This window comes from Primulina eburnea, chromosome 16, assembly GCF_022965805.1.
Source record: "Primulina eburnea isolate SZY01 chromosome 16, ASM2296580v1, whole genome shotgun sequence".
Taxonomy (NCBI): Eukaryota; Viridiplantae; Streptophyta; class Magnoliopsida; order Lamiales; family Gesneriaceae; genus Primulina; species Primulina eburnea.
The window spans coordinates 10,808,582-10,823,609 of NC_133116.1; positions in this window are offsets into that span (position 1 = coordinate 10,808,582).

The following is a 15,028-nucleotide window of genomic DNA, read 5'->3' on the forward strand; positions in this document are numbered from 1 at the left end:
GGTATTTATGGGATTGATGAACCGCGTATTTCAGAAATACTTGGATGATTTTGTTATCATATTCATTGATGATATATTGATTTATTCGAAGAATATGATTGAGCATGCTAATCATCTGAGGATGGTGTTGAGAATTTTGAGGGCAGAGAAACCCTATGCTAAATTGTCAAAATGCGAGTTTTGGCTGAAACAGGTTGTGTTTTTGGGTCACATTATATCGGGAGACGGTATATCAGTTGATCCCAGTAAGGTTGAGGCAGTGATTTCTTGGCCGAGACCTACATCTGTGCCGGAAATTCGCAGTTTTATGGGTTTGGCAGGATATTATCGTCGATTTATTAAAGACTTTTCGAGTATTGCCAAACCGATTACGCATTTGACTCAGAAGAATGCTCCGTTTAATTGGTCTGAGGAATGTGAGACCAGTTTTCGTGAGTTAAAGAAGAGATTGACCAGTGCGCCTGTGTTGACGATTCCTTCAGGTACTGGTGATTTTGTGGTTTATTTTGATGCATCTCATAGAGGACTGGGATGTATACTGATGCAGCGAGGGCATGTCATTGCCTATGCCTCGAGACAATTGAAACCACATGAGACCCGTTACCCAATTCATGATCTTGAATTGGCAGTCATAGTCTTTGCATTGAAGATATGACGACATTATCTGTACGGTGAGAAATTTGAGATATATTCTGATCACAAAAGCTTGAAATATCTATTTTCGCAATCAGAGTTGAATATGAGACAGCGGAGATGGCTGGATTTACTGAAAGACTTCGATTGTGAAATCAAGTATTATCCAGGGAAGTCCAATGCAGCAGCAGATGCACTGAGTCGAAAGGTATGTGCACTATCCTTATCGACAATTGGTGTATCGAATTTGATTGAAGATTGCTGTTTGTCTGGATTAGTATTTAAGACAGATCGTCAGCCTCTGAGATTGTGTGCTGTTCGAGCTGAACCAGAGCTACTTTTGAAAATTAAAGAAGCTCAGAAAGTTGATCAGAATGTACAGAATTCGACTGCGATGGTCAGAGCTGGACATCGATCGGAATATCAGGTTCGTGATAATGTCTTGTATGTGAATAATCGTATTGTTGTGCCAAATGTTTCAGAATTGAGACAGCGAATACTGACAGAAGCGCACAACAGTCGTTTTAGCATTCATCCTGGTGGTAGGAAAATGTATAATGATTTAAAGACACAGTATTGGTGGAAACAAATGAAATCTGATGTGACTAAATTTGTAGCCAAGTGTCTGAATTGCCAACAGGTGAAGGCTGAAAGAAAGAAACCAGGAGGATTATTGCAGAGTTTGTCCATTCCTGAATGGAAATGGGATCACATTTCCATGGATTTTGTGACACAGTTACCGAGATCCTCCCGAGGTTGTGATGCGATTTGGGTCGTGATTGATCGATTGACCAAATCTGCATGTTTTATTCCATACAAGATGACGTACCGATATGATCAGATGGCTGAGATTTATGTCAAGGAAGTGGTAAGATTGCACGGAGTGCCGAAATCGATTGTTTCAGACCGTGACCCTCGGTTTACATCGCACTTCTGGCAGAGTCTGCAGCAAGCTCTTGGTACGAAGTTACATCTTAGTACCGCATATCATCCACAGACTGACGGACAGTCAGAACGTACGATCCAGACATTGGAAGATATGCTGAGAGCAATAGTGCTGGATTTTAGCACTAATTGGCAAGATGCATTGCCACTTATTGAATTTTCGTACAACAATAGCTATCAAACGAGTATTGAGATGGCACCATTTGAAGCGTTGTACGGAAAGAAATGTCGATCCCCTTTTTACTGGGATGATATCTCTGAAGTTCCTGAGACTGGACCGGATATGATCAGAGATATGACTGAGAAAGTAAAGCTGATTCAGAAGAAAATGAAGGCAGCTCAGGACAGACAAGCCAAATATGCCAACCTCAGACGACGACCGTTGGTATTTGAGGCTGGAGACCAAGTGTTCCTGAAAATTTCACCTTTCAGAGGAGTTGTCAGATTTGGCAAAAAAAGGGAAGTTGTCTCCACGATACGTCGGTCCATATGAAATTCTAGAAAAGATAGGAGATCGTGCCTATCGACTAGCATTGCCGCCTTCATTATCTGGAATACATGATATTTTTCATGTATCGATGCTGCGGAAATATCTCCCTGATGATTCACACGTGATTCAACCAGACGAGGCAGAACTTGATGAAAATCTGAGTTATATTGAAAAGCCGATCCGGATTATCGATCGTAAAGAAAAACAGCTCAGAACGAAAATGATTCCATTGGTGAAAGTTCAATGGACTCGTCATGGTGTTGAAGAAGCCACGTGGGAGACTGAATCTGACATGAGACAGGAATTCCCAGCCTTGTTTCACTGATGTAAATACGTACTCGATTGTAATTACATTTCTTCTTAATGATATTATTTGATTGCCTGTGATTTCGAGGACGAAATCGTATCTTAGAGGGGGAGAAATGTAATGCCCGGAAAATTAATCCCAGTAATCAGTAATTATTGAATTATAAGTTGATATGATTATGAAAGGATTAACCGAGACACGAAATAAGATTACACGTGAAAAGGAATGTGCGAGGACAGTAGCTGTGGCGCACATGCGCGAACCAATGCGCGCACATGCGCCAACAGGACAGAAGGTCTCGCGCATATGCGCGATGAATGTGCGCGCATATGCGCGAGTTGTGCGGAACGCCACGGTAAACTCCAATAGCCCTCGCGCATATGCGCGGAAAGAGTCGCGCAAATGCGCGAGCTGCCGAGGTGAATTGTGCGGAGACCCGAAGGTCTCGCGCATATGCGCCGAGGAACTCGCGCATATGCGCGAGACGTGGATTGCCAAGAGCGAGCCACTTGCTTGGCTGCATGTCGTGTGTATACATATATATATATATATATATATATATATATATATATATATATGTACATGCAATTCATTCCTCAGAAATAGAAAAGGAAACTGAGGGAAAAGTTTAGCTTTTTGTGATTCAAGTTACAATCGTTCACAATCCGTCCGTCTGATTTTTATTCCGACTTCGGTACCGAGTTCCTAGCAACGTAGGCTACAACTGGACGTAAGTTTTACTACGTTTTGACATGTCTTGAAATTATGATATTGTCAGAATTGAATGGAATTCATATATGATGTTCTTGACATGTTAGACATCATAGAATCGAAGTCAGATTAAGAAATAGACTGATTATGGAATTGTTATGATTTTCGGATTATAATCAGTTGATACCGGACAGATTTGGATTATGGATTGATTATAGAATGTATTGGATATGGGTTATAGATTGTAACTATTATCTGGTGAATTGGTATAGACGGGGATATTGGAATTGTACCGTTATACCGTTGATTTTGAATTAATTCCAGATTGATCAGATTGTTATGGAATTTACTGGTATATTGATATGAGATTATTGATATTGTCAGTACCAGACAGGTTGTGAGTTCAGGACTTCGACTGAGCCAGAAACCGACGGAAGAAAGGTATAAGTCAATGTGGTATTGGGAGATGGACTTGAGTCGGTTTAGACTTGGGTTTCCCTAAATCACATACTTTATTTTATTGCATGGATATTTGCATTACATTGATTAATGTACTTGTTCTCTTGTATTTAGATGACAGGTATTAGACAAGTTATCTTGTGACAGAAGTGCCGGATAGTGGTGGTATCGCCACGGCACATTGCACTATGTCTCAAGATAGGATGCTAGTGATAGAGCTACAGTCCTTGACGGTTAGGTCAGGACACTGGATGTTTGGTTATATCGAGTAATGGAATCTATTACGGAATTCGATATAGGAACACCATATTTGGTTATATCGAGTAAAGGGTATTGGAATTCTTCTATTACGGAATTCGATATAGGAATACCAGGGCACTGGTTATATCGAGTAATAGATATTATGGTTCCATCCTTTACGGAATTCGATATAGGAATACCACATCTGGAAACCGGGATCCCTAGACTAGGATTGAGTCTAGTCTGAATTATGATTGATGTCGACAGTTTAATTTGATATTGTTTATGTTTCAGATTTTGATACGTATTCATGTTACCTGATTACATGCTTTATATGATTTATATGATTGCATGTTTCATTGATTTATACTGGGGATTATATTCTCACCGGTATATCCGGCTGTTGTCTTGTCTGTATGTGTACTTGACAACAGGTGGGACAGGTCCAGGGTCGAGGAGATGAAGAGCTAGATCGTGATTAGAGTGGTGGCACCGGACTTGGACTAGATGTAGGGTTAAACACTTGACTTTAGTTTTAAACCCTAGTTTGAATAAATGTTGAAATACAGGATTTGTATTTTATATACTGATATGTATATATGGTTTGATTTCACTACGTTCCGCATTTTAAGAAAAAAAAATTTTAGACCCTGTTTTATAATTGATTAATTAGTCCCAAAGATGATTAAGAACTTGATTAGCGTCCGGGTCCCCACATCGACCGAAGATCTTAATTGTCTAGGTTGCGCCGAAGTGCTGCCGAAATTCCAAGAAGGAATTTCATATAACAATTCAAGTAAGTGGGCTTTTGTTATGTACTTCGTTTGTATTTTTGAACCTTGATATCAATAACATGACATACATGAGGGTGTGTCCTTATTTTCGAAAAACCAGCATGTTGTATTTTAAACTTTCGATCGATTATATGTTCTCGTCTGTGCTTCGAATTTCTTGATTCCGCTGTGTCAGTATGAAAACTCTGGAATCTGAACATCTGAAAAGTTCTGTCCGTGACTTCTGAATTCTGTTTGCACTGTTACGATTCGAATTTGAAATGGGACGAGAATTGTGATTCTGTCTGGCCCCCATTGGTGGGTATAAAACCATGTTCTGTCTGGCCCCCATTGGTGGGTATAAAACCATGTTCTAGCCTCACCCCTTAGAGGACTAACATATTGGAGACAATTTGACCATGGAAATTAGATGAGTAACAGTGTTCTGTTTGTTCCGATCTGTTATATTCTGTATATGATCTGATATGTTTCTGAACCATTCTGTAAAATCTGATCTGTTATAATTGTTTGTTTCGATATGATAAGTTAACTATTATAAGCTTTGAAAGTTTGATAAAGAAATGTTTTAAGGACTAAGTTCTATATGTATCTTTGGAATCGATCGACCCCCACTTGCTGAGTGTTTCCCAAAACACTCACCCCTTACAATTTCAGATAAAAATGAGGAACAATTGGATGAGGAAGAGCAAAACGCTTTCTGGGGTTGGTGAACCGGAGATCAAGATCAGAATTCAACATGTTACTTTCTTTCGTTTCCGCTATTTGAAACTCTGATGTATTTTATTCCTTTGTCATTGTAAGACGATATCTCATTTATGAAAAAGACTGGTTTGATTTGATACGAGGCTTTATTGTTTTCAATTTAATTGTTAAACAATGCCGGATGTCACCGATGCTTCGAACTCGGGGCGTGACACAGATGTTCCTTGATAATAATCTGCATATCTTTTTGATCAATTATGTTCATCGGGATATGTTTGCATCAGACAAATTCATACTCTTTGCGTTCCTTTATTTTGAGGCAGACTTTGAGTTGATTTTTATCACACCATGCCAAGTGATCTTCATCATAATTTTCTTTGATCTTCTCCATGACATATTCTATGGATACCTTTGATTCAAACTCTTCCTCATTCTTGTGTAGAGCTATCTTATGAATTCTATTTCTTCAGGTTGGAGGTCCTTTTCTGTTATTAATCGGAACATTGTTTCCCAAAACCATCTGGAATCCTTCATTTTTGGGTTAAGAAGTTTTCTTTCATTACCACGCTTGCTATGAAACTTGATTGACAATTTTCTGTAAAATGTCTCTCTTAGTCTCTGGAATATGACTTTGTGATCACATAGTGTTGTGAATACTAATCTTCTAGTCTCATTTTGTTGTATATATGATTTAAACATTTTTAGGAAATTGTTTCCTAACAGAATGTCAGCTCTTGTATCATGAAAATAAATTGATCGTGTCTTTAGCTTACACCAAGGTGTTTGTCTAGCACCTCCGATTAATATTTCTGTCATCTTAATCCCTTTACAAAAGATTAAGATTCTCTTAGAAAAGTCTCATCCAACAATCTGAGGTAATTATTCTTCCACCTTTTTTTTTTGGAAAAACTCATCTTTTTGTTGTACAAATTCCAGCTCTTGAATCAGTATAAGCAGCAAAATATTCTGCTTTATATTGTTCGTATAACATTCATACATGGATGTATTTCGAGAATGGGCTCGTGGTAATTAGATTTTCCACTATCTATCCTCCACCATAAACTTCATTCCATTTTCTAGACGTATCCGAGGTTTATGCTCCTCGAGAAACTCTAGCCCAAGAACCAATTGATCTGGTTCTTTTTCTGGTATTTCTTTGATATGAACTTCCAATTTTTCGATGTTAATCATTCCTTGGTAAGTTCCTGTCATAAGTTGTTCTAAATAGTATATGGTATTACAAGGATACTGATCCCTTTGTTTTGTAATATCAAATACTATTTCAACTTCTTTCCAACCTTCTAGACATCTGAGCTTTCCTATTGTCGAAAATCTTTTTAGTACTTGTTGGGTTTTTTGGACATGTGTTTTTCCCCACTTGTAGCTCGTAATTCTATCTACTGAAAAGCTAGTATTCTTAGTTCCAGTTTAAGACTTTGATTCCTTTGTAGAATTTTTTTTATCTTGAATCTGGATATCTATTTCTTGTATTGATGAAAACTCAACTCTTTCTGGATAAATTACCTTAGCAAATTTTTCAAATATCTCAGGTATTTCAATAAACTCATTTCTAATAAACAATTCTGAATGATGTGTAATAGATAGAGCATATGAAATTTGATAAGTAATAGAATATGGTCTATTACTTTCTTTCATTGACATTTTTCTTTGAAATTCTGATACAACGTCAAAGTTCGATTGAAATCTAGATATACCAGGTTGTAGGCAATTATTGGATAAATTACTCCTACAATTTTCCGTGCACAGATGTTTCCTGAGATAGTTCCCAGTACTGAATTTTGAGGTTACCCATTCTTTTATCGCATATAGCAATATCAATAGGTGAATCTATTCCTTCTTTGAAAGTAGCTTTTATAATAATCTGGATTGTTACGATATGAATCCAGGACATGGTTCTTACTACTTCTATCTTGAGCTTTTTAATTCTTCATTAATTTCTTCAGAATGAATTAATTGCATCTCCATTTTATTTCCCGTAAGTTCATGGAATTGTCATTTCCCTTCTGGAAATTTTATAGATTAGATGCTTTCTGTTTTTAGGTCAAGATTTCTTAAAAACTTTTCTACATGTCCTGTAGAATATCATTGATATATCTGAAAACTAGGATTTCGTTTTATGATCTTTTGGACCATGTTACGGAATATTGTTGTTTGACTAAAGAAACTAGACAAGTCTTCATGTGTTTCATGACAAGACACCTCGTCTTCAGTTAGATTTCGATTCTGTTCCATCAGATTCCTACTAATTTAAGACTTCTTCTTCATATATACTTTCGTCCGAGGAAATATTCTCAAACCAGTATACTTGAATAAGATTTTGTAATAAACTGCTTCTTCAATATCTGGGGTCGGATCGAAGTGTTTAATTCCTCTTTTTTCGTTTTCTGGACAGTTAGTTAAAATATGACCTCTTGTCTCACATGTCCAACAATTGCAATCTTTAAAATTTTTATTAGTTCGGGTGTGAGCTCTTCTGAAAGTTTTCAATGTAGATGTTCTCCCCATACTTCGAGATGTACTCGATGCTTATGATGATGTCCTACTTCTTGATGGTCTGCTACTTTGCCCAAATTTGTAAGATCTCGCCTTTTGTCTAGACCATACTGTTCTTGTTTCCAAGAAATTCTTCCACTTTTGTCATTAGGACGAGTTCTAAAACTTTTCCTCTTCTGTCTTTGTGGTTTACTTCCAATAATTGTTGGAAGATCATCTTCTTTACAACACAAATGAGTACTTTTGTTAATACCCTTTAATCATTTATAATTCTTTTGTAATGCTATCATATGACACAATTCTGCCAATTTTCCTTTGAGAAAAGAGGGTTTTCATGCCAACGTATCTGGATTGCCGGAGCATATTCTCTTATTAGCATTTCTCTCCAGGAACTTGGCATTTTGGCAAAGAAAAATTGCATTGCCATATTTTCTTCGACCCTTGAATTCCATCTATATTTAGTGAATAACATAATATATCCATCCGCTAAACATATGTTATGTAATTCAAGACTATACAGAGCATGATTGTATATCTTTTTCTTATGTATCTTGACTGTTAAAATTGTCTATCTTATAAATTGTGCTTTAAATAGGGTAACAATTCTTCTGGCTATCTCATTAAGATATTCTCCGGTTAGGACTGACTCTTTTGGTTTCCACCGAAGTCATGTCCCAAGAAATTTTAACTGATCTCATTAGAGTCATTTCTAAAAGTTTGATGAATCTTTCTCTGCTGAGATCAAGTGTTTCTGCTGCGATTCTCATAGCTGATGTCCAATCATCTATGAGATCCTCTTTGATTTTTAAATCCAATACATCAAGATTAAGCATAACCACATAAGGATGTATATGATCTAAAACCGATTCCCATAAGGTGTTTGGTGCAAGGGATTTTACTTCTCCTCGACCTTGTTCCCGCAGGGTGCGATTCTCCAAAAGTATGAAAATCTGGTTGGGGTTATCTTATATTTATATTCTGAGATCCCACACTTTCTCTTGGTGGTTCCTGAGAAGATGACTAGGTTATGGTGGGTAGTTCATCCCCTGTTTGTTCATTTTTAGATCTGTAATCTTGAGAATTGCAAAGAATTCTACAAAATTTTGGAGATCCTCGAGACCAATCCTTTCTAAAGTTGTCATCACATTAATTTCTTTTCTGAGACTCTTTTAATAAGATTGATCATTTTTGCTTCTTCAGTTAAATGTTCTGACAATAATTTGGCATTCTCTCTTTGGTGTAATAAGGGTTCGGTACCAAAAGATTTTAATAACCTTCCTTTTGAAGTACTTTTACTAGAACTTGGTTGTTGTTCTAGGTTTTGAATTCTTGTTTGAATCTCCTTTAATGTTCCAAGAATTTCTTCCTGGTTTTCAAGGATTTTCTCCATATTTTGTGGTACATGATACATCATATTGTCATAATTTTGTACTGTCTTTTGTATTTATCTAATATCTCCGGAAAGTTTAGAAGAATCTGGTACTATGTCTAGAAACTTATTATTTTGAATAATAAGTTTACCTTAGGACTTTTATAAGTTCCATTTTGTTCTTGATATCTAACATTGGTTAGATATTCCTATTTCAAATATTCTAAAGTTTTGGAATAAATCCTGCAAATCATTCAATCGAACATAGGTTCGGATCCATGTTATTTGAGAAAATTTTCCTCCTAAAATATTTAATTACACGGTAATAATAAATTTTTATGTTTGCAATAATTTTGTCTAGTCTCTGATACTATTTCTACTCCAGCAAAATCAATCATTAAAACTTAGCACAAATAAGAGTATTTTTGTCATTTTTATTATTTTAGGGAATTTAAACCAAGTTTTTGGGCAAAAACTTGTGTGAGACGGTCTCACGGATTATATTTTGTGAGACATATATTTTATTTGAGTTATCCATTAAAATGTATTACTTTTATGCTTAGAGTATTACTTTTTATTGTGAATATCGGTAGGGTTGACCCGTCTCACAGATAAAGATTCTTGAGACAGTCTCACAAGAGATCTACTTAAGTTTTTTAGGTGTAGAGATGTTATGATGAATTTATGTTTCGTAAATTTAAACACCGAAATTATCAAAATTTAAAATTGAAACCGATTTTAAACTTATAAGTTTAAACCGATATATTCATTCACTAAACATATGTTATGTAATTCAAGACTATACATAGCATGAGTGCATTTCTTTTTCTTCTCTGTATCTTGACTGTTAAAATAGTTTATCCCTATAAATTGTGCTTTAAATAGGGTAACCATTCTTCTGGCTATCTCACTAAGAGATTCAACGGCTAGGACTGACTCTTTTAGTTTCCACCGAAGTCATGTCCCAAGCAATTTTAGCTGATCTCATTAGAGTCGTTTCTAAAGGTTTGATGAATCTTTCTCTATTGAGATCAAGTGTTCTTACTGCGATTCTCATAGCTGATGTCCAATCATCTATGAGATCCTCTTTGTTTTTTAAATCCACTACATTAAGATTAATCATAACCCCATAAGGATGTATATGATCTAAAACCGATTCCCATAAGGTGTTTGGTGCAAGGAAATTTGACTTCTCTTTGACCTTGTTCCCGTTGGGTATGATTCTCCACAAGTATGAAAATCTTGTTGGGGTTATCTCATATTTATATTCTGAGATCCCACGCTTTCTCTTGGTGGTTCCTGAGAATATGACCATGTTATGGTGGGTGGTTCACCCCCTGTTGTGTTCATTTTTAGATTTATAACATTGAGATTTGCAAAGGATTTTGCAAGGTTTTGGAGATCTTCGAGATCAATCCTTTCTAAAGTTGCCATCACATTAATTCTTCTCTGAGACTGTTTTTAATCAGATTGATCATTTTTTCTTCTGCAGTTAAAGGTTTTGACATTACTTTGGCATTCTCTCTTTGGTGTAATAAGGGTTCGGTTCCAAAGGATGATGGTAACCTTCCTTTTGAAGTTCTTTTACTAGAACTTGGTTGTTGTTCTAGGTTTTTGAATTCTTGTTTGAATCTCCTTTAATGTTCCAAGAATTTCTTCCCGATTTTCAAGGATTTTCTCCACATTTTGTTGTACATAATACATCATATTGCCATAATTTTGTACTGTCTTTTGAATTTATCTAAGATTTCCAGAAAGTCTAGAGGAATCCAGTTCTATTTCTAGGAACCTATTATTTTGAATCATACATTTACCTTAGGACTCTGATAAGTTCCATTTTGTTCTTGATATCTAACATTGGTTAGATATTCCTATTTCAAATATTCTAAAGTTTTGGAATAAATCCTGCAAATCATTCATATCGAACCTAGGTTCGAATCCATGTTATTTGAGAAAATTTTCCTAATAAAATATTTAATTACACAATAATAATAAATTTTTATGTTTGCAATAATTTTCTTTAGTCTCTCACACAATTTCTACTCCAGCAAAGTCAATCATTAACACTGTGTTTGGCAACCAAGATTTGGTGGGATTTGAGGGGATTTGGATTTCAAAATTCTATTTTTTATGTTTGGCAATTTGAGTCAAAAATGGAATTCGGATTTGCTTAGGATTTCATGGGATTTCATAGGATTTCAATAAGAATATCCAAATCCCATCAAATTTGATAAGATTTGATGGGATTTGGAATTTAAAAACACAGAATTACTCTTTTATCCAAATGAAATATACTATTTCATTCACCTATCATCAATGGTGAAAAGTGTGACACAACAATCAAATAAACAAATAAAATACATGATGATATAAATTCAATGCAATTGACCCAAACCTGAGGAGATTTACGTGTATAGTTGTGGGGACCCGGACGCTAATCAAGTTCTTAATCATCATTGGGACTAATTAATCAATTAAAACAGGGTCTAAATTTTTTTTTAAAATGCGGAACGTAGTGACATACAACATATATACATATCAGTATATAAAATACAAATCATGTATTTCAACATTTATTCAAACTAGGGTTTAAAACTAAAGTCAAGTGTTTAACCCTACATCTAGTCCAAGTCCGGTGCCACCACTCTAATCACGATCTAGCTCTTCATCTCTTCGACCCTGGACCTGTCCCACCTGTTGTCAAGTACACATACAGACAAGACAACAGCCGGATATACCGGTGAGAATATAATCCTCAGTATAAATCAATGAAACATGCAATCATATAAACAATATAAAGCATGTAATCAGGTAACATGAATATGTATCAAAATCTGAAACATAAACAATATCAAATCAAACTGTCGACATCAATCATAATTCAGACTAGACTCAATCCTAGTCTAGGGATCCCGGTTTCCATATGTGGTATTCCTATATCGAATTCCGTAAAGGATGGAACCATAATCTCTATTACTCGATATAACCAGTGCCCTGGTATTCCTATATCGAAGTCCGTAATAGAAGAATTCCAATACCCTTTACTCGATATAACCAAATATGGTGTTCCTATATCGAATTCCGTAATAGATTCCATTACTCGATATAACCAAACATCCAGTGTCCTGACCTAACCGTCAAGGACTGTAGTTCTATCGCTAGCATCCTATCTTGTGACATCGTGCAATGTGCCGTGGCGATGCCACCACTATCCGGCACTTCTGTCACAAGATAACTCGTCTAATACCTGTCATCTAAATTCAAGAGAACAAGTACATTAATCAATGTAATGCAAATATCCATGCAATAAAATAAAGTATGTGATTTAGGGAAACCCAAGTCTAAACCGACTCAAGTCCATCTCCCAATACCACATTGACTTATACCTTTCTTTCGTCGGTGTCTGGCTCAGTCGAAGTCCTGAACTCACAATCTGTCTGGTACTGACAATACCAACAATCTCATATCAATATACCAGTCAATTCCATAATAATCTGTCAATCTGGATTTAATTCGAAATTGACGGCATAACTGAACAATCTCAATATTCCCGTCAATACAACAACACCAGATAACAGTTACAATCCATAACCTATATCCAATATAATCCATAATTCAATCATAATTCAAATCTGTCCGGTATATATCAATATACCCTAAAAATTCATAATAATTCCATAATCAGTCCGTTTCTAAATCTGACTTCGATTCTATGATGTCTAATATGTCAAGAACATCATATATGAATTCCATTAAATTCTGACAATATCATAATTTCAAAGCATGTCAAAACGTAGCAAAACTTACGTCCAGTTGTAGCCTACGTCGCTAGGAACTCAATACCGAAGTCGGAATCAAAATCAGACGGACGGATTTCTCCGAAAAGGCGTAAGGATTTTCAACCCAATTCCTCTGACCCTTTCTCGATTTCTGCTGAATGATTTTCGAAGGAATGAATGGCTATCAAACATATATATACCCTGCATGCATTCGACGAAGTGGCAGCATTTCCGCGCAACACGCAGCACCGCGGGTGCGGTCTTTGCTGCACCGCGTGTGCGGTCTCGTAAGCACCGCGGGTGCGGTCACCCCACGGCAATCCTATCCATTTTTCATCATCTACACCGCGGGTGCTGTGTCGTAGGGACCGCGGGTGCGGTCTTGGTTCGCACCAAAAATCCCTACTTTCATTTTAAATACTCTTTTCGGTATCTCGATTGGTCCATTCATAATCACATGACATTATAAATCAATCAACGTCAATTACAGTGATTAATTTCCGGGCATTACATTCCTCCCCCCCTAAGATACGATTTCGTCCTCGAAATCACGAGCATTTCATTCGTATCAATAAGGAGTATATACAAACACTGTATAAGAAATTTACATTAATGAAACAATGCTGGGAATTCTTGTCTCATATCAGATTCAGTCTCCCAAGTGGCTTCTTCAACGCCATGACGAGTCCATTGAACTTTTACCAGGGGAATCATTTTCGTTCTGAGCTGTTTTTCTTTACGATCAATAATCCTGATCGGTTTCTCGACATAACTCAATGTCTCATCCAGCTCGGTCTCATCTGGTTGAATCACGTGTGAATCATCAGGGAGATATTTCCGCAGCATCGATACATGAAAAACATCATGTATTCCAGATAATGAAGGCGGCAATACTAGTCGATAGGCACGATCTCCTATCTTTTCAAGAATCTCATATGGACCTACATATCTTGGAGACAATTTCCCTTTCTTGCCAAATCTGACAACACCTCTGAAAGGAGAAATCTTCAGGAATACTCGGTCTCCAGTCTCAAATACCAACGGTCGTCGTCGAAGGTTGGCATATTTGGCTTGTCTGTCCTGAGCTGCCTTCATTTTCTTCTGAATCAATTTAACTGTAGTGACCCGTTCCAGAATCACCTACTAATCAAAAACTAAGCATGCAATTAACCTAATTAATTATAATCAGAGATAACAGCGGAAAAAGTCAACAAAATAATGGTTATACAACCCAATCGAAGTCTAGAATAACTCAAAATAAAAATATCCAATACAACCAAATCGAATCAAAACAATACCAATAAACTAAACCAACCAGCTACTCAACGTCCTCCTCCTGCTCCTCCTGAGCTGTCCAACCTGAGGCCTGCCCCGTGGGAATGGGGTGTCCAAGAATAAACAAAACCGAGGACGTGAGCGATAAGAACGCCCAGTACAAAAGTATGAGTATACAAACCTATATGAAATGCACATGCTATGATATGATACCAGGGTAGTCAAGAAACAGGAATCACAAAGGATCTCAAAATGCTCAGTCTAGAGGCGCCAAGTGGATAGTGCCGCGCGGTACACCTCTGGGTCACTGCATCCACTACAAGACAGACGTGGACCTAAAATGTCCCGGACCACCGAAGCCCTCCCGACCCGTCGGCCACTGTGTACTCTCGGTGTCCATGCGTCCACAAGACAGGGCTGAGCGGCCCCAAGATATAGCTTATCTCGAAAGAGATACAGCTCAACAGCAAAGGCTATCTCGAAGGAGATACGGCTCAACGTGAAATGCAACGTGCAGTAATAAACGTGACATAATAGCATGCATCAAATGACATATATCAATGCACCACATAATCATGCAACACATATATGAATGTATACTCAACCAGGATATCTCGGATAGTACTTTCGTACCTCTAACACAGCAATCCTAATCCACTGGAACAACCAGACCACAGGTCTAATCCAAGCCTTTGTCCGTCGCTAGCCCGCTGATGCCGCTAGCTCCCAACTAGAGCACAGCTCTGCTACAAGACCAGCAGCTCCCCGCTAGTGCCCAAATCTCGGAACAAGACTAGAACCTGTCAGAAA